The sequence below is a fragment of the Akebia trifoliata genome, chromosome 11 (assembly GCF_017979445.1).
Source record: "Akebia trifoliata isolate Shusen 1 chromosome 11, ASM1797944v1, whole genome shotgun sequence".
NCBI lineage: Eukaryota > Viridiplantae > Streptophyta > Magnoliopsida > Ranunculales > Lardizabalaceae > Akebia > Akebia trifoliata.
Window position 1 is genome coordinate 43,265,975 of NC_141385.1, and position 19,929 is coordinate 43,285,903.

The following is a 19,929-nucleotide window of genomic DNA, read 5'->3' on the forward strand; positions in this document are numbered from 1 at the left end:
TGAGTAAGTTGATAATTGAATTTTATTTGGAGAGATTTACCGAGCAGACCAACTTGTTCCAATAATTTTGTTACAAGAACACCCCTACTTTATTAAGTTTGTTAATCGATCAAACCTTACTTTATGAATCATGCTACCATGACTACCTTAGTAAGATTTAAAATCGTACTAAGGGTCTTTGAAATTAAAAATCCAACAACATAGCTTCTAGGTACAAGGAAATACTCAATTCGAAAGAAAAAAATTCAAAAACAAAATCTTTTTTGAACTTGATTGTAGATGTTGAAAATGGACAACTACCAAACTCCCAAATTTAAAACTAAAATTCAAGGATAAAATTTATTTATTTATTTTTTTTAAATTCTTAAAATTTTATAATAGATCATGTTTTTGTATGCCAAATATGATAACTGAGGTTTTGTGGGTAGCAAACTTCATTACGTAAGGTTCTCTTGGAGTTGTCAGAACTTCATCGACGACCCTTAGGAGATTGACATTGTTGCAGTCTTCACGAGCATGACATCACCTTTGAAGATGACTTAATGGTTCACATAGCAATTCTATCACTGCCCAAGTCTTTCAATACTTTCAAGGTGAACTATAACGTACAAGAGACTAAGTGGGATTTCAATCAACTGTAATTGAGGAAAATCATCTTAGAGGGTCTAAAAAAAAGTTGGCTCATTTTAGTGTTATTTTGAGAGAAAATAAATTTTTTAAGAAGAGGGATTCAACAAAAATAGTAATAAACTAAAAGTCCTAGTGAAGAAGGAAAAAAATTGTAAAGGTAGAAAAGTCTGAATGTTAGTTCTGCAAAAAGAAGGGCCACCTGAAAAAGAACTGCGACAAGTATAAAGATTGGCTAAAGAAGAATTCAAGATGTATGGGTCTAGTATGCCATGAATCAAATCTTCTAGATGTTCTAGTGAATTCATAGTGGATTGATTTAGGTGCCTCTGTACACATCAACCATTCCTTGTAGGGATTCAACAACATGAAAAATCCCAGACCTGAGGATAAGTTTTTTCTTGGGAATGTAGAGACGTTAAAGGTTGAGGCTATTGGAACCTATCATCTAGTTCTATCTTCTGGCTTCGTTTTACGTTTGGAGAACACCTTTTATATCTCATCTTTTAGACATAATTTGATTTTCATTTCTAGATTGGATGCTTGCGGTTTTGATTTTTTGTTTAAAAACTCGACTTTATCTATTTATCATGGTTCGGATATGATTGGTAGTAGATTATTCGCTAATGGATTATATCAGTTATGTCTTGACAACTTTTTTACATTATCTTTACTAGTTGAGTCTTCAAGTATAAAATATCTGCATTCAATTGAGAATTCTTTCATATTGTGTCATAAGAGATTGTGTCGTGTCTCTAGAAGGAGGTTGGAACTACTAGTTAGAAATGTGAAAAATGTTATGGAAGGATGGATCAAGATGATATAAATTATGGTCCTTTTGTGGATTACTTGAGAAAACAAGGGATAATTCATCAATACACCACTCTGGGTACATCAAAGCAAAATGATATTGTTGAAAGAAGAAATTGGACTTACCAAGATGCAGTTTGAAGTATGATGAGTCACTCTAACTTTTCATAATCTTTTTGGGGTGAAGCTTTGAAGTATGTAGTGTACATCCACAACATAGTTCCTTGTAAAACTGCACCCGATACTCCGTATAAGATCTGGATTGACAAGAAACTAAGTCTTGGCCATCTTCATGTTTGGGGTTGCCCTGTCGAGGCCAAGTTTTATTATTTAGATTTGAAGAAGCTTAACCCAAAGATCATTTCATGTTTCTTTATTAGATATTTCGAAAGGTCTTAATGTTGATAATCCCTTATCTTTTTAAAAAGGCCATGGAAAGTAGGAAGGCGAATTGAAGGGTCTTGATGTTGATGATCCCTTATCCTTTAAAGAGACCATGAAAAGCAACGAGTCTAAATTTTGGCTAGAAACCATGAGAGAGGAGTTGCAATCCATGGAAAAGAATAAAGTCTAGGAACTTATCGATATTCCTGAGAATCACAAGAAGATAGAGTGCAATGGGTTTTCAAGACCAAGTGAGATTCAGAAGATAGAATTGAAAGGTTTAAGACGAGACTAATTGCTAAAGGCTTTAGGTAGGAGTCGGGAGTAGATTTCTCTGAAACTTTCTCTCCAGTTTCGTCTAAAGACTCTTTGAGAGTCATTTAGGTCATTGTAGTACACTATGACTTGTAACTGCATTAGATGGATGTAAAAACAACTTCCTCAATGGAGATATTGAGAAAGAGATGTATATGGTTAAGTCCGATGGATTAATCATTCAAGGAAAAAAACATCAAGTCTGTAGGTACAAAAAATCCATATATGGATTGAAATAGGCTTTGAGATAGTATTACCTAAAGTTTGACCAAGTTGTGGTTAATTATGATTTCAAGGAGATTATCATGGATAAATGCATATATCTCAAGGTGAGTGGGAATCAGTTTGTTACTTTTGTACTCTACGTAGACGACATCATACTCGTGAGTAATGACATCCATCTGCTTCATGACTCAAAGCATTTCCTATCAAAGAACTTCGATATGAAAGATTTGGAAAATACAAAGTATATTTTGGAAATCAAGATCCATCGAGATCGCTTAGTTGGTCAATTGGGATTATTTCAGAAAACATACATTGAGAAGGTACTTAAAAGATTTGGCATGTAGAATTGCACACTTGGTGAAGTCCTTGTGGTAAAAGGGGATATTTTCAATCAGAACTAGTGCCTCGAAAGTTAGATAGAGATGAATTAGATAAATGTAAAAGAGTATGCTTTTGCAGTTGGAAGTTTGATGTGCACAATGATTTACATTCGACCAGACATCAATTATATAGTTGGCATGCTCGACAGATATTAGAAGAATCCTGGTTTAGTTCATTGGCAAGCAGTAAAAAAAGTACTACGATACTTACAAATGATAAAAGACTTTATGCTAGTCTACAAGAGATCGAACAAGCTTGTGGTCATTGGTTATTCTAATTCAGACTATGCTGGATGTTGTGATATTCTCAAATCCACTTCAGGATTTGTGTTTATGCTTGCTTATGGAGTGATTTCTTAGAGGAGCTCCAAATATTCAATCATGATCGATTCCACCATGTATGCAAAATTTATCGGTTGTTATGAAGCGACTCGACATGCAATGTGGCTGAGGAATTTCATTATGGATTTGAGGGTTGTGGATTCCATCTACAAGCCATTAGTCATTTTCTGTGACAATGAAACTACGACCAAGTTTGTGAAGAACGAACGGATGAAGAAAAGTAACAAGCACATTGAGATCAAATATTGCTTGTATGTGAGAAGGTTAGAGAGGAAATCATTGAGATCCCTCATGTGGATACTAGCCTGATGATCGCAAATCCTTTCACAAAAGGTCTTTTTGCTAAAGTCTTTAAGGAGCACGTGAGTCGTATGAGAGTAATGGAGTCTTTGGACTATGTAGTGTGCACAAAACCATAGATGCTTCTTCCTCATATCTTGATGAAAAGCATCTATGGTTCTATCCATAGGCCCACGCTAGAAATGTGTGAAATGATGTCAATTTCAATGTTAATTCAGAATTTTCAGAGATGAGTGATTTTGGGAAGAACATTTAAGGGTTTTTCATTGAAGATATGACATATTTAGATTATTTTTTATTAGTTTATAAGAACAGACTGAGGTCAAGGGGGTTGCATCAGTTTGAAAAGATAAGGGATAACTCAAATATTCAGCAAATTGTTGAGGAGCACATTTTTAATTACCCAAAACACGAGGTGAGACATAAATATTTCAATATTAATTTTCCTAATTTTTTCCCCTATATCATCAAATGCGCAAATGATCACATTTGGTGGACCCCTATTGTTCAGTCCAGCTAAAAGGGTCAACATCACAACAGCAACCACCATGCAAATGGACCCAAGAGAAAATTTTGGATGTAACCAACTTTTGATGTTCAGCAATAAACTCCAACATAAAATCCAAGGTGCATGAAGATCACCTCTAAATTCAGACTGATTGGTGATTTAAGTCATGGGACCCTCTTACCTTCTTATTCAACTCTTGTGGATGATAATCACCATTTTCAATTATGCAATGGGCCCGAAAAAGTTTATTATATTTGAAGCAATGTACATGGGCCCACTGCTTTGAAAAGAAAAATGGATCCTCATCATAAAGAATAATAAATTTCTTTCTTCTGAAAAAAGCATTAATGTTCCCCCAGAAAGGTAACTTGCAGCATCGTAGTTGGGCCCAGTCATTTGAATAGATAATTAGATCCACATAAGTGATGTAAACTTCTACTACCACTTCATTTTTTTTTTTCTTATAGCACCCAAATTTATAAAAATTAACCATTATTTTTTTAGGATAATACTGAAGTAACATTGTATCTTGATGAAAAACATATATGATTATGATCCACCCCCATGTTACTTCAGCACAACTCTTTTATTTAATCAGCCTAAACTTTTCGACCTCAAGTAGGCCTTTGGATATCATGTGGATTTTAACGAGCAAACTTTCCCACACAAAAACCTAAGGGACCAATTTTTTGAAATAATCTTTCACGGATTTACATCAATGTATAGATTGAGGATCCAATATGATATTTGGTTCCTATGCTAAAGGTTAGGTGTTTACGTGGCATATTTGTTTTGGAGTTTGAAACATCCAAGGCTCTTAATCAAATCATGCACGCAACCTGATGTGTTTGCACTCCAACAAAAATGATCCACATAGACACCTAACGTTGCTATAGGAATGAGACATCGTTCTGGATTGCGACTCCAATTTATAATATAAGAAACTGAAACAAATTGATGAGGGAATATTAATAATATTATTAATCCTATATATTGCAAAAAAAATATATATATATATATATATATATATTTTGTGTGAACTTGAATTCAAAGAACAAGTGCAAGACGAATTCTTCAGTATTTTAACATAAAGAAAATAGTAACTATAAGTAGTGATTATAATCTTTGAACGTCAGTTAGAAATGCATATGCAACACTATGTCATAAAGTACTCCACCCACATAATAGTTTTTTATGGACCAATTGTATGGTGGGCCCTACATTATCATCACCACTTAAAAATTTGAGGTCATGATAAGCTTGACTCCGAATGAGTCAATGGGAGGGATTGCCTTTTATTTTGTTTGTATACAAAGCTTACTTGGTAATTAAGTGGACATATAGAGAGTGATTTAAAATGTTTATTTTCCTGAAAATAAATAAAAGAAACTGAGTGAGTAGATGGTTGGATTTCTCCTTTTGATCATGAACTCTTCCAATTTTCTAGAGTTTCCCAACTTCTATCTGAAAAAAAAAAAAGAATTATGACAAATAGTGTTTACTCAAACAAGAAAATTAATCAAGATCTGTACTTGGTATTTTACTAGTTTTATCGATTTTCTAGAGTTTCCCAACTTCTATTAAAAATAAAAAAAATAAAAAAATTATAACAAGTAGTGTTTACTCCAACAATAGAATGAATGAAGATCTGTACTTGGTATTTTACTAGTCTTATCAGTTGAATAATGATAAATGCATGCGGTCTTGGTACGTGGCTGACATGGCAGAATCGCACATCTGTTTCTTGTGTAGCCTGATGAAAACGATCTATGGTTCTGTGCCCTTTCCCAGTCAGTCGCGTACCCAATTGTGTGCCAAGACTACGTGCATTCATCACAATTCTTACCAGTTATAGGAAATTCCTATTTGTTTTAAATTCGTTTAGGCGGCAAACCTTGGATGCACTAGTGATTGGCACATAGGGGAGCGGTTGCTTGGGTTTCTCGGCCTAGTATCCAGTACCTTGAGTTCATGATATCTACATTCAATTGTGCCCTAGAGACATGGTCGACGCATGCTCTCCTAGCATGCATCTTTCATGTCCTCCTATGGTCTTGTAGCATTATAAGAAGTCATGCCTTATAGTCATAGGACTCAACAAGAATAGGCTATAACAAGAACAAGATATATGGCTGAGATGGAAAGATATACCTAGAGATTCTTTAAAAATAAAATCCTTACAAAATACATAATGATCGTAGAAAGCTTGTTCCTTTCCTTGTTAAATGTTGTTTCAGGCTTGACAAGTCTTTGACTATATTCATACTAGAGTTTGCCCGTGCCATATCCTCTCCAGAATTTAAGGGGTGAAAGAGGAAACAACTTTGAACTTTTTTCAGCATAGAGGCTTTATGATTAGGATTCCTTGGTGGGTTTCAATCATTTGGCGAAAAATACTTAAATCCAATGGATTAAAATACCAAAAAGCTAGGAGGGTTAATTGTTCGTATTCCTTTTCTCAAATTAGAACTGTCAAAAAATTTCTCTTTAAATGGTTTGAGTTCTTAGTTCTTATTGATTATTATCCATTTTGGTCCCTGATTGATTCAATTCCAAGAGATTTGATTCTAATCGATTTCAATTAAAAAATCCAGAAAAAGGTGTTTGCTACTTTGATTCTGATTCTAATTCGATTATGCTTAATGGATACCCATTATTGATACTCCTTTATTAAGTGTGTTTTTATAACGTTAATATATCAATGACCCCAATGAATTCGCCATTTGACATAAGAAGATCTAAGTTGGGTAGCTAACTAACTCCTTAGAGTACAATATCTGAACTCATGAATTAAATAGTGGTAGGAACGTAGGAAGGTTTCCTGCAAATGCGATGCTGGCAAGGAGTGGCAAAAAAAAAAAGAAGGATGAAACGAACATAGCGACTACGTCCACGTCATCACATCCTTAATGCGTAGCTAATTGGGATACGTCACATGTGGGCCCAACATACGCACATGAATCCATGTTGCTGTGCGCGTAACTGGAGCGCACCATAATCCGCGTAGCGCGTCCTAGCATTATACTTTTTAAAGAAACGGGACCTTGGTAATGTCTGTATCTGTTGATGACGACTTCAAGTATTCCTTCTAGTTTTCTTTCTTTAAATCAAAATTGTATTTTTTCTCGTTCTGGACTTTTGTGAGGAATGTAGGATAAGATTGGTGGATGTGAAGAACTAATAAGTGGTCTTCCTTCATTTGTCACCTAGCCATACATTAACAATGTTGTTGGAAACTTGGATCCACCATTTGATTGATCATCTACAATGTTTTTGTATGTAAAATTTATTTGATTGGTTGATCTGGTCATCTGATCTATGATGTGGCTATAAAAAGTTGGAGATATATCTCAAAAGAAATGGCAATTTTGAAACAATATAAAAAGGCAAATAATTTTGTTTATTCCATGCATCATTTGATGTGTATGTAGCATGAAATCTATGAGTCGTGCTGACTTGACCTCAAGATTGACTTCAATTCACACTTTGTTGATGTGGAGGTGCGGACACAATCCTAGATGCTTTTCACTTGTATTTCGATGAAAATCACTTATGGTTATATACACACTTCCACACCAAAAAAGTGTGAATTGAGGTCACACCAGCATTATTCAATCTATTTAGACTCTAAAATTTTTTAGGAGGAAAAAGAAATCTAAGTTCAAATTATTCGTCCGTGAAATCTATTGAAGTCTTTCATTACAAATTCTACTAAATTCCATAAAATCATAAGGAGGCCTCCCATAGGTTCAATGAATTAAATCCCTGATTCAAATACATCCAAGTGATCTAGGCTAAGAACATGGGAATACAACCGATAAAAATGACCAGTCCTTGATAGTTTCCATAAACTTTGTTATAAGTTACGGGTCTAGTGTTGACGTAGATCATTTTAAAATTGACATAATTAGGATCAAGGCCTATTGTTCATGATTTAATAAGATACCCATTGACCCCTCTAGTTGGAATCATGGAATGCCATGTGAAATGAATCCTCCACCATTAGAACTCATGATTAGAAACATATATTAGACAATGGATTAATCAAGAATCATTATGGATATTTGCGATTCACTTTGTGTGCCATTGCTAGAAAAAAAAACTTTAGACATTTTTTATATTTAAAATAAACATAATTTTTTTGAAAATATCACATCTAAAGTAAAATTTTTGTGGGTGGAGCGATCATGACAAAAAGGATGGGATTTGATTAGGGTTTAGAAAGTCGTTTCTAGAGCCCTTATTGCATGAACTTTACAGATAAATTACACACTAAATCTCCTCATTAGACATAATGCATGGTTAATCCATATTTATCATTGATTTTCATTAAATAATATATTTTCGAATTAATTACTATTATTTACGTGTAATAGAAAATATTCACAAAATTTCAAGGTGAATTAGAAAAATCTGAAGTTACCACAGTGATCTAAGATTTGAAATAAAATCAAGGACCAAAATTCAAGACATTTGGGTCCACTTGGATCGTGACGCGGTCAACGCAGACAATCCTGCCTTGAAATTCATATTGGAGGCTAGCGACTAAAAATCATTTGTAATAGATTAATTTTTTTAGTATTTTTATAATTACGGAATGTTTCGAAAACTCTAATTCCCACAAGAAATCCTAATCTAGTCTCTCTATAAATAGGAGACTAGACTAAGAGTTAAAGATATCTAAACTTTAGAGAATTAGTATTATTATTATTATTTTTATTTATTAGTTTTACGAAAGTTATAAGGAGGTTTTGTCAGTTTCAGAATCAAGAAGCAATAAAGAATTCATTTATCTCATCTTTGCTATTTCTTTTATGTTATCTTTACTTTATTATTCTTGCGATGACTATTAGTTAAATCTTCGTTAGGTTGATTAAGGAAGTCAGAGTAAGATTTGTCAGTATTTTTAATGTTCTCGTAATGACTTTATAGGTTTATTGTGATAGTGTTAGGTATTTAATATTAAGTTAAATATTAAATGTTTCTCAAAATTTTGATAGTTCATTCTTTGATTAGTTCAAGAATAACCATGCTTTACAGAGAACAATTAATGTTTATCTAATAATCTCGACTTAATTTATTATATACTTTTGATATCGTTTCTATTATAACTGTTTGATTTTTCGATCCATAAACATTAACTTTGTTTAGTGGATCGAGATAAACAGAGAACAAAAATTCATTGATAAAGCTTGTGAAGGAGGATCTAATTGATTTACACTTTTCTATTATATTTTTAAGTCTTTATTTTAGTAGTTTATTTCAGATAAATCTCTCTCGAAAATTATTTTTAATTGTTATATAAACTGAACTTGAATTAGATTGGAAGTAAAAATACTTTGGATTAACGATGTCTCTGTGATTCGACCCTTGCTTGCCAAGGTTTTTCTTTTGTTTTTATTTTATCATCATCTACAACTCAAATAAATTGGCGCCGTTGCCGGGGACAATAGTGTAATCCAATATCTTTTATCCAAAAATCCGATTTGATATTTTGTTAATCAAAATTTTTTTTTTCAGAAAAATTAAAAAAAATACCATTGGATTCCTAGAGTTAGTACGAACAAAACCCTAAAATGTGAGCCAATTTCATCAGAATATTTTTGCAGCACCTAAGTCAACTATGACACCGCGATCAAACCTTGAGATTTATAATTCAAAATTTTGCAAAATCTTTCTTCATATTTCTGGAATCTAATGAGCACATACGTTTTTTGAAATTCTAATTTTTCTTTTTCTTTTATTTTCAGTTGAAGAATTCGACGAAGAGCAACGTGGTTGGAAAAATTTTATTCCACCACCTGAACTTATTCTTTGACAAAGAAACATGTATTTATTTCTATAGAAAAAAACTATATTATGATTTTCTTTTAGAAGTTTTTAATTTATTGTTAGAATTTAATTTTAATTATTTTGAAAAGACTCGGATTGTAATAGAATTAAGGGAGGACGACAATGAGACGTAACTGTCTCGACTCCTCGGGTTCGTACACTGAGTTTGGTGTCGATGGCCTGAGTTGACTCAACTTGATCAACGCCTATCTAGAACGGGAGGTAAAACTCAAAACCCCCATGCAACCCTTGCATGTGGGCTTCTATATCGAGTTTGAATGAGTTAACTACATACTTCCGATTACATTAGTAAGAAGGACACATTTACGAGAACGACACGAACAAAATAAGGATCAAATTTCATCATTGAATTCTTGCCTTATTAGGAAATTAATTCATACAAGCCTAAAATTAATTAAAATTCAATTAGACTCGACCATAGGTCCCATCGAGCTCAATAGGTAAAGTTAGCCTGAATTGCACCAATTACACTTCTTGATCGAAATCAGTGCCTAAGTGCAATCCTGTCCCGCTGTACCTTATTGTACTAGGGGAATAGACGTAGTCTATTCTAGACAAAGAGGTGATTTAAGAGTGTTTTTGCTCAGTATCATGCACCACCTCTTATCTGGGGATTAAACTAGTTGATTTCGATTTCAGAGAATTGGATAGGAGGCTCAATCTATCCATTTGAAATAGTTAAGAGCTGTCTAGTCTAATAGGAACCCATCAAACACGTGTTAAATTCCTCCCTACTATCTGTGTTCATCATTAGTGTATGTTAGGTAAGATATCTTAAAAGAATCCACTTAAACCATTTGATCCTGAGATAAAAAGATCTCATTCACTTCAAGAGATTAGAAGAGAATTTGATTCCTTACCTATTTCTCAACCACCTAAGAGGGCTCAACCAATTTCTCCACCTCAAATGATCCAAGAAGATCAACGAAGTCTAAATGAGTTATTCGTCCCTATTACAGTCATTCCCTTTCATGTATTACTTTGTCAGTAATCAATGTGACACAATTCGAAATTAGGGTAGCTACCATCAATGTGTTCCCTAAGTTTTATGGTTTCGAGGTGAATAATCCTATAACCATTTGAAAAAATTTATAATTTTATGTCAAATCTTTCAAAATGGTTACCTTGACGAGGAAAAACTCAAATTAAAAATCAAAATCCGATAAAAAATTCAAATCAATCAATAAAAAAGTTCAAACTAAAAATCACTCAATCAATTAAAATTCAAAATCAAATTAAAAAGTAAAAAATCAATCAACTAATAAATTCAAATTATATTGAAACCCAACCAAATTAAATCAACAAATTCAAATTTCAAAATCAAACTTAATCGATTGAACCAAATTGAAATTAAATCTTAATTGAACAAACAAAATTTGAAAACAATTGCAAATTCAAATTAAAAGAAAAAATTTTAAACATCAAATTTAATGTCAACAAAACCTTATTAAAATTCAATTCAAAATTGAATTAAAACCCAAAACAAAAATTATCAACCAATGGAATTAAAACTAAATTGACCAATCACAACTCATCAACAAAGGACTGTTGTACTATGAGTAGTGTGGAATCCCTATCCCATTCTCCTAAAAAGAAAGTAAAAACATATAAGAAGAAAAAAAAAAAGATTTTAAAAGAGATCTAAAATAGAAGCTTTTTCTTGCTATAAAAAGTCTTATTTTCCAACGTGAAAAAGGACCTTCTTTATCTCCATTGATGTTTCACTCCATTGCAACGCCCCCTCTTCCTCTTTCTTCCTATTGTAATAAATTTCACCCTTCTCACATAGTTGCTGCATTCATCTCCAACGCCCCTTCTATGCTTGCATTTCCCTCACAGCCCATCACCAACGCCTCTGTCTTTTATCTGCCCTCCTTTCTCCCATGTTTGACAGCCCATTGCTAACACAACAGTCTTCTCTCTGCCTTCCTCTCTCATTCTTAGTTGACTTTTTTTGACTCACATTCTGCAACTTTCCCTATCTTCTTATTCTTCACAACTCCACTGCAGTAGCTCTCCATAGCAACCCTTCTATCGGCTTTCATATCACAGCCATCTCCAGCGTCCTCACATCACTGCAACAACCCTCCATAGCCATCATCTCTTTTGCTCTACCAACGTCTCAACTCTTCTCTCTCTTTCTCACGTTTTATCCTTCAACTTTTCCAGTCCTCATCTTCACTAACAACCCTTGTTGTTCCTTTCTTATTTTTCGTCAAACTCGTTGTACTCTTTCTTTTCCCCTTCCTTGCAACACAGCCAGAACGCCCCCTTTGCTGCCCAACATCCCATTACTACAACACCTCTCTCTTCGGCTCACTACTACAACACCTACAAAAACACCTCTCTCTCTGCCCTCATTTCTCGCATCTCCACAGCAACGAGTACTCACAGGTCTTTGAGTCATACCCGAAGGAATCAACTTGTTGTCTTGGTCCAATAAGTAAATTTATTTTTATTTTTTTCCTTTTTGTATTCTCTTACTTTCCTCCTCATTCTTCATGGCACATTGTTTATTTTTCTCTCTGTTTTTGTATGCTAAACTTGCCGCCCTACATTGAGGTTTTATGTTGATTTTTGACGTCATGATCATCATAGAGTTGGTTATAAAAAAGATTTTTTTGTGATGTTTTGTCGTGTTTTGAATGACTCACAATAGGGAAGATGTATTGTTTCTATGTTTTGTTTATTTTCGCTTATCAATATGATTAGGAAAATATTTTTTTTTATGAATTTTTTATTTTCTTATTTATTTTTGCACGTCGGTAGGATTAGGAAATTTTTTTTACATATTTTTTATGTTTTCATTTATTTTTGTGTATCGATAGGATTGGTAGGATATTTTTATGTATCTTTTTATATCAATGAGATTAGGAGAATTTTTTATTTATTCTTTACTATGCCTTATTTATTCTTTTGCATGATGATAAGATTAGGAGAATATTTTGTATGCATTTTTATTTTATTTTATTATTTTTTGCCTACCAATAGGGTTAGGAAAATATTTATTTTATATATTTTCTTTAGGTTTATTTATTTATTTTTTTTGCATATCGATAGGATTAGAAGAATATTTTTTTTTAATGTATTTTTTCTATGTTTTTATTTGTTTTTGCATATCAATAGGATTAGGAGAATATATATATATAATTTTTGCATGTTAATAAGATTAGGAGATTTTTGCTAAAATGTTACGATCATTATGCTTAAATTGGATTTGCATGACTTATGATGATATTCAAGTTCTTCGTATTATTTTAAAATTATTCCATGTGATTAGTGTACTTCTTGATTTGACAAATATGCATGTCCGGTTGGTCAATTTAAGAATTGGATGAATGTGAATTTTCTCTTCAAAGTTGAAAATTTTGTATGCATTGATATTCATCAATCTTCAATTCAGTGAGCATAACAACGTGGTTCTTTTGTGTTATTTGTAAATTTTTAACTTGGTGATTTGTTATAAATTCATGATTTTCTAATTTGGGACCTCATATTTATAAAATTCTTTTTATGGGAAGTTGTGTTTGTAAATTGTTGGGAAATTCATATTTGGAACTTTCTAATATGAAATTGCATGATTTTCTATTTGGGAAAAATATATATTCATAAATTTCTAATTTAGAAATTTCACATTTTAGTAATTTTCCAATTTAGAAGATTTTACATTTTCATATTTAGAAATTTTACATTTTTGAAAATTCGAGATTATCTATTTTGGAAATTTATATTTTTTGAAACTTTCTATTTTGGAGAAGTCATTTTTATAAACTTCTAATTTGAGAACTCATCATATATTTTTTAAATTCTAATTTAGGAAACTTCAAATTCCTAATTTAGAAGTTTCATAAGTTCCAATTTAACAGTTTTATATTTATAATTTTCTTATTTGGAGGATTTTTCATAAGTTTCTATTTTGGATGATTTGGAAATATTGCCATATAAATTTTAGAATATGAGATGAGATTTAGGGTCTTTTTCAAAGTTTTCATTTTTTTGTGTGTGTGTGAAATTCGAGGAATAATCATGTAATGATTGGGACAATCTTAGCTATAAGATTTATTTGGCATATCCAATATAAATTGATGATGATAATTGGACCATAGCTTTGATCATAGTCTTCTCCATTTGACTTTAGGATTTTTCTTGGATTTATTAGAGACCAATCATTTCGATCGGGCGGGTTCGGTGCCTATCACCTTCCGAAACTCGTAATTTGACTCCTTACCCATTTCTCTGATCCGTGGACCGATCCATATCCATTTGGAGTTATTCTTAGTTCCTAGACCTAAACTAGGTGGCGACTCCCAATTAGAAAAAAATCTCTTATTTACCAATCAGACCCCTTTTCACTATTTAGTGAAAAAAGGTCAAAGTGATTTCAACTAAGTTCCTCAAAGATCTCACTACGGTAAAAATAAAAACCCTTGTGTTTAGAGAGGTTATAATGACAGTCTAATCGTCTTGTTTGATTCAACAGACAATTGTGCCCAAATTTAAGGACCCAGGCTATCCAACAATCTCTATGCATATAAAGGAAAACTATGATTGATAAGTGTTTGCTAGATCTAGGGCTTGGTGTGAATCTTCTGCCGTTTTCTATCTATAAATAGTTAGATTTGGGGGAACTGAAACTTACAGATATCACTCTCAGCTTAATAGACAGATCAGTTAAGGTTCTTATGGGGATAATAGAGGATATAATAATCAAAGTGAAAGACTTCTATTTTCCCACTAATTTTGTGGTATTTTCCGGTCATCTTGGGCCGATTGCTCTTAGCCACATTTGACGCTGTTATCAGATGCAGGAATGAGATCACGACCTTAGCCTTTGGAGACATGAAGTAAAATTGAATGTCTTCCACAACAAGTGTCAATCCATTGACATGGATGATTTAGAGAATGTTAATATGATTGATACATTAGTCAGTAGAACATTTCAAGAAGTAGAGAACATTGACCTGCTAGAAGAGTATTTAAACCAATTTGACTTCGATTTTGATGAAAAACAATTCATCAATGAGGTAAATGCCATCTTAGAATCCACCTTTAAGATAGATTTTTCAAATCGGTAACCTAAAATGGAGAGTCTCCTTACTCTTTCATTTCTACCTTCAGTTGGAAAGACTCCAAAACCTGAACTCAAACAATTGCTTAACATGCTGAAATATGCATTCTCAACTTTTCCCATTATCATATCACTTGACTTAGAAAAGTTTCAAGAAGAGCAGTTACTAGATGTTTTACATGAACATAAGGAAGCTATTAATTGGACCATGGCTGATATCAAGGGCATCAATCCCTTTATGGTTATGCACCAAATATACCTCGAGGACAGTTACCATTAAGAAAATCACAAAGGAGACTGAATCCGACCTTACAAGAGGTAGTTCGAGGATAAGTCCTCAAATTGCTAGATGCAGGTATTATATACCCTATCTTAGATAGTAAATGGGTAAATTCAATTCAAGTGGTCCCAAAGAAATCCGATGTCACAGTTTTGACTAACAAGGAGAATGAACTTGTACCGACTCACATTCAAACTGGGTGACGAGTTTGTATAGACTATAGGAAGTTAAACTCAATGAAATGAAAAAATCACTTCCCTTTTCCATTAATAGATCAAATGCTAGAATGCCTGGCTGGACACGCCTACTATTACTTTCTTGATGGATACTCGGGGTATAATTAGATTCCAATCACCTTTGAAGATCAAGAAAAAACAACCTTCAAGTGTCCTTTTGGGACTTTTGCCTATTGACGCATACCCTTTAGGATTTGCAATGCTCCTATAACCTTTTAACAATATATGTTGAGCATTTTCTCTGATATGTGTAGACACCCCATTTTTGCATTTGCCTGATTAATCAATTCGTCAACCCGATTGTAACGGTTCCCAATGATGGATGTTTATTCTAATACTTTATTTTGTTATCAGATATGTTTTAGAAATTCGGATGAGGTATCTCGAACTGACAAACCTATAGAAACTATGCTACTCTAGGAAAATATAATCCCAAAAACATAGAAATCATCATTTTTCAGACAAGAAGAAGCTTTACGATAAAAATCACTAAAAAATTATCAAATTACTAAAATACCCCTAATCTCAAAACATCCATAGAGCCTACATTACACTTAGGAAAATCCTTTCAAACACATAAAATAACAAATCGAAATCAAATAAATCATTTTACCAATTTTTACAAAATTCGATAAAATTTCGAAAATACCCCTCATAAAGTTCATGATCATTTCACACAAAAAAATTTCATAAATGAAATAAACCAATATTCCCATTGAATTTCTTATGAAAAATCGATTCTAAAACATCTTGGAACATCAAAAATTGACTTGAAACATAAAAGTTCTCTTTAGGGGTAAAACGATAATTTTTCAATTAAAAAAATTTAAAAATTTAAAAATTTAAAAATAATAAATAAAACATTAAATAATGTAAAGTGAAGTATTAATAAAATTAATTTAAAAATTTAAACCAAAAAAATCGATCAATCAGGCTCTCAAGCAAAATTGTTGATGGTTGCCTAGATATTTATTAAAGGATCCCTCCATCTGGGGGCCCAAAGAATTAAAGATATAATAAAGGGGGGTTCTTCAAAAAATAAAAATATATTCTTAGTCAATCATATAAGACTAAAGTCAATCTTAAAGTCAATCAAGTAAGACTAAAGTCAAAATCTTAAAGTCAATCAAGTGAGACTAAAAGTAAAAAACCTAATAGAATTCTAATTAAATAGTAACTCTATTTAAAACAATCATAATTAGATAATAACTCCATTTAAAACAATTCTAATTAAAATATAACTCTATCTAAAATAATTATAATTAAACAATAACTCTTTCCAAAAGAATTATAATTAAGCACAAACTTTATCAAAACAATCACTTAAAAAATCTATAAATAGGGGTCCTTACAGTCTATTTTCGGATTTAAAAATAAATCCTAAGAGAAGTAGGTCAAAAAGTTTCCCTAGCCTCCCATAAACCCTAATTTTGAAGTCCTAACTCCTTACCCAACACCTATACTTCAACTTTAGCTAGAAAAACACCTAGAAGCCTTTTAAAAAATACCTAGAAATCCGTAAACAAATTCAAAGAATCCAGATTTAAGAAAGAGATACCTTGCCTTGAAGATCTGAAGTGAACCCAACGATAGAACGAAGCGAGGAGTACGATACAAAGAATTATTCTACCAGATCTGAAGAAACAAGACCGTTGTCTTTAGAAAGGTATTTATTTCTTATTTTTTTTTATTATTTAGGTCTTTTAGCAATGTAGTTTATTTGAAAATTAGTAGAAACCGTTGTTTGTCGGACGGGGTTGGTACCTAACACTTTCCAACCCAATAACGTAATCCCTGGACCCATTTTTTTTTCTTTCGTAGATTAGTAGTATTTACCATTTTAGAGTTAATATTCGGTTCCTAGACCGTAATAACTAGGTGGCGACTCCCAAACCTCAAAGGTCAATAGCAGATCCGCGCACCCCGCAGATCGATGGCACTTTCAATATGGTAGAAAAATGTCTTGAAGTCCTCGTAGATGACTTTTCAATCTTTGTTTCTAACTTTGACAATTGCTTGCATCACCAAAAGTTTGTCTTATCTAGATGCCACGAAAATAATCTGGTGTTAAACTAGGAAAAGTGCCATTTCATGGTCACTTTTGAGATTGTGTTGGGACACATCATATTCCACAAGGGGATTGAGGTAGATAAGGTAAAAATTGACCTTATCGTTAATCTACCTCTCCAAAAAATGAATGGACAAGTTGAAATATCCAATCCCAAAGTTAAAATCATTATTGAGAAAACAGTAAATCCTTCATGATAGAATTGGTCTTTGCGATTAACTGACGCCTTGTGGGCCTATCGTTTTACTTTCAAAACTCCGATCGATATGTCCCTCTATCGTTTCATCTTTGGGAAAGTCTGTCATCTCCCTATAAAACTCGAACACTGCGCCTATTGGGCTATCAGACATCTCCATTTTGATATTGCTAAGGCTGGAGAGCACAAAAACTTCAAGTCTCTGAGTTGAAAAAATTGTGTAACAACGCATATGATAGTGTTAAATTATACAAAGATCGTACAAAGGCCTGACATGACGAATACATTCAAAGAAATTCCTTCTAGTTAGGTCAACAAGTATTACTCTATAATTCTCGCCTCTACCTTTTTCTTGAAAAATTAAAATCCTATTGGATAAAACTCTTTGTGGTCCATTAAATTAATTTACATGAGAACATCGAGATACTCAATACATTTGATGATAGTGTTTTCCAAGTCAATGGTCAACGGCTCAAACCATTTCTCCATCTTCCACCTCAAGAAAAATATTCATTTATGAAGGATCCTGTGTATCAGGATTAGTCTCATGTCGCTATTTGGCTGAAGACAATAAACTTAGCGCTTTTGAGGAGATAACCCTTAATTAGTAGGCTTGCAATGTGTTTTTGCAGCCACATAGAATCCATTATTGAGTAATATGTAGTTTCGTAGTTTATGTCATTTTTAAATTCTAGTTAGGATGTTTTTTCCTTTTCGTAGGTAGTATTTTATTTTCTGCAACTACCTGTCGATTACGTATATGCTCAATTTATGTGGATCAGTATAACATCAATGCTTTTAATGCCAAAATCGATTCAAGTGTGATCTAACCCTTGTCTTTATTTCCTTACTACTTTCATATTGAGGACACTACTTTGTTTAGGTTTGGGGGTAGGGTTAGCTCACAATTGCATTTTAATTCTAGTTGTTTTTAGTTTTACTTTCTTATTTTAGTTTATTTTCATATTTTCAAAAAAATTGAAAAAAATATATATATTTAACACTTATAAAATACTTTTTTCAAACTTCTTGTATGTAGAGTTTACATATGAATTTCAAATCTTAGGTTCATATCTGAAAAAAGTTTTGAGCATGCATTCTTTTTGCTCCCCATCAAGAAAATCAAAAGATTGCTTTGAAAATTCACGATACTTTTGATTGATAAGAAATATGACTTTATGGAATAACGATACCCTCTTATCTATTTAGAGTGTTAGGGGACACTGAATCTAGTAAACTATAACTTCCTTATTCTTTGCTTGGCTGGAATTTGATCTAGTACGACTTAGACATCAACCATATGATTAGATTAGGTACCTTGAAAATGGCTACTTATTTTTTGAAAAAAAGAATATAAAAAAATGGTGATGTATGCAAAACTTGAAAAATAAAGTAGAAATATATGAAAATATCAAATCAAAGTAAAAATGCTAGAATTAAAAAAATATAAAAATGAAAAGAGTTCAATGAGACCAAATAGTTCAGTATAATGAAAGTCATTAGTGATAAAAACGTGAGTAAGTTGGAATATCATAGATAAAATCCCTTAAAGGTATTAAAGTGATAATCCACACATCTCACAATCCCAAATAGGATGCTTAGTTTTGAGTTAAAATTGAGGAAGAACCGACTATTCTTAGCAGTTGGGAGGTGAAATCTTGTTCTTAAAAAGATATTACTTTTAAAAAGAAAAATAAAAAAAATTGCACAAGTACTCAAGTTATTCTTGAAATTTTTCAAGGTGAAAAATGAAAATTAGAACTTTGTTTAAATGTAAAAGATCTGTGACTGATTTGTGAAATATCGTTGTGTTTGTCTTACATCCATTTAGTTTGCGTTTTATATTTCTGTGAAGTGTTAGAATTTTATAGGTATATTTTCTATAAATCCTCATGAGTCAAACTCGTCCACTAGGGGTAACCTAGTGGTTTAAGGGCTTACTGCATTTGTTAAATATAGTTGTGTAACCTACAAAAGTGGTTTGTAGTTTGATTTTTATTTTATTTTTGCTCGGGACTAGCAAAATCTATATTTAGGGATGTGATCAAGGTCTAGAAAGTGGTGTCTAAAGCCTTTATTACATGAACTTAATGAAAATTACATATTAAATCCCCTCATTAGACATAAGGCATGGTTAATCCAAATTTATTATTGATTTTCATCAAATACTATATTTTGGAATTAATTATTGTTGTTTACGTGTAACAAGAAATATTCACAAAATTTCAAGGTGAATTAGAAAAATCCGAAGTTACCACTATAATTCAAGATCTAAAACAAGACTAATGACCAAAATTCAAGACATTTGGGCCTAGTTGGATCGCAACATTATGGTCA